Raw genomic sequence first — 2,399 nt, 5'->3', positions numbered from 1 at the left:
CTGGCTGGGTACATCATACACAAAAGAAGTAGGAGGGGGACATGTAAGAACTTGAAGAAATTAAAATACACGTTAATTTTATCACTAATCCTAACTGCTAGAGAAGTACCAAATTTGTACAAGTTATACTTTATACTAAAATTGATGCCTGTCAGAAGGTAATTTTTAAAAATTGTGCTTAACATCAGAATTTTCCTAAAATGGGTTGGCAAAGTGTATATACAGCATCTTCTCCCACACATATATGCTCCATTAAAGAATGCTTGAACAGTCCAAGTGCAGTGGCTCACACCTGTAATCCTAGCACTAAGGGAGGCTGAGGCAGGTGGATTGCTTGAGCTCACAAGTTAGAGACCAGCCTAAGCAAGAGCAAGACCCCTTCTCTACTGAAAGTAGAAAAAACTAGCCAGACCTTGTGGCAAGCGCCTGTAGTCCCAGCTACTCTGGAGCCTGAGGCAAGAAATCTCCATTTTGTTTTGTTTAGAGACAGAGTCTCCCTATATTGCCTTCAGTTGAGTGCTGTGGCATCACAGCTCACAGCAACCTCCAATTCTTGGGCTTAAGCGATTCTCTTGCCTCAGCCTCCCGAGTAGCTGGGACTATAGGCACCCACCACAACACCCAGCTATTTTTTTTGTTGTTGCAGTGTCATTGCTGTTCTAGCTGTCCTGGGCCGGGTTCAAACGCGCCACCCTTGGTATATGGGGCCAGCGCCCTACCCACTGAGCCACAGGTGCCATCCAAGAAGATCTCTTGAACCCAAGAGTTTGAGGTTGCTGTGAGCTATGACATCATGGTACTCTGCACCAGATGACAGAGAGTAAGAATTTGTCTCAAAAAAAAGATTGCTTGAACAGTACAAATATTTTAACCCTATAGCTGAGAAATCCACTATGAACAACTTTACAGTTCTTCCAAGAAACACTGTAATATTTGCATTAAGTCCATTTCTCCATTAAAGTCAATCTTATTTTCTTTCTTTTTTTTTTTTTTAGAGACAGTCTCACTTTGTTGCCCCCAGTAGAGTGCTGTGGCATCATAGCTCACAGCAACCTCCAGCTCTTGGATTTAGACGATTCTCCTATCTCAGCCTCCTGAGGAGCTGGGGCTGCAGGCACCCGCCACAACACCTGGCTATTTTTTTTGTTGCAGTTTGGCTGGGGCTGAGTTTGAACTCACCACCCTCGGTATATGGGGCCGGTGCCCTACCCGCTGAACCACAGGTATTGCCCGTCAGCCTATTTTCAGTCTGGCTTACTACTAAGTTCTCTTCAGAACTGTTTATATGTCTGATCATCTGCAAGTTTCCTGATTTCATTTTTTAAATAATTTACAGTTTCACAAATTACTTTTAATCTATCCTTAAACTGTGCAATTTCAAAGTTTGTTTTTATCTTGGCAGCTACTAGTTTTTCTCTGGTTTTCACTTCAAGTTGTGCAAATTCTGTTTCAGGCTCTCTAATGTTAGTGGATGAGATGTTCTTAATAATTCTCACATCATGGCTGCTGAATCTTGAAATACCATTTCATCATAGAACTTTGAAACCACTGTCCTTTTCCCCCCAGCGTTGCATTGGTGTCTGACTGAAACAGCTTTAGTAAATGATACAGGGTTACAGGTCTTTCATTAGGGTCAATGAAAAATACTTTGATGATTATTTCAAATTCACTCTGTCCTGTTTCAGTAATTTCAGATGAAGAGTAACAACTCTTAGAGGATTGCCATAGCTTTCGTGAAATTTAGACTGGATTTTCTTCACCCATGCTGACATACCCTCATTTCTGTGTGGTTTTCCATATACTGCCCACTGACGGGCGTGCCTGTCTTCTCTTTTTTTTCCAAAATATTGAGCATCATTTCCATGAACTATTGGTTTAACAATAGTAACCCCTTTACTCTCCTGCCAGAGTCAGGGCCAAGTTCAGCCATTCTCTTGAAAGGATTGTCCCATGGAAGAAGCTGCCCCCACCATAGAAGAACCAGCACTGGAGTTGCTGTCCCTCTCAGAGCCCCCAGAGGGTCCAGGCAGAGAAGAGTTTCTGGCCACGTGGACAGCAGGTCACCAGGAGCCATTGAGCCCCATGCACAGGACAGGACGGGTGAAGACAACCATAGGAAAGTGTGTGAGGGAAAGCTCTACTGAGAGTTCCATCCATTAACATGACTTTTCTCTGAATTGGTAAAAGGCCACTATTGTTTGATTTTTTAGGTGCAATATCTCAAGCTGCCTCAAAAGTGACTGAGGGTGGGGAGGGTCCTGAGAGAGCTGGTGAGAGATCCATGAGCTTTCCCGGGTATCCCGGGAAGAGCCTGGCCTGGCAGCCTGTGGGGCACCTGCGCCTCTCAGCCTCATCTTCCCCTCTGTGGACCAGGCCATCTTCCTATATGCACAGCCACA

At 44.2% G+C, this 2,399-nt stretch overlaps 1 pseudogene; it reads right to left on the bottom strand.

The window, feature by feature from the left end:
- Window positions 1-1,271: 1,271 nt before the first annotated feature.
- Window positions 1,272-1,933, bottom strand: LOC100965216 (annotated as a pseudogene).
- Between the last annotated feature and the right edge of the window lie 466 nt (window positions 1,934-2,399).

The sequence above is a fragment of the Otolemur garnettii genome, unplaced genomic scaffold (assembly GCF_000181295.1).
Source record: "Otolemur garnettii isolate 467f Iridium unplaced genomic scaffold, OtoGar3 scaffold00092, whole genome shotgun sequence".
Classification (NCBI taxonomy): domain Eukaryota; kingdom Metazoa; phylum Chordata; class Mammalia; order Primates; family Galagidae; genus Otolemur; species Otolemur garnettii.
The sequence above is the reverse complement of the archived record's forward strand: the minus strand, read 5'-3'. Positions and strand labels throughout refer to the sequence as shown.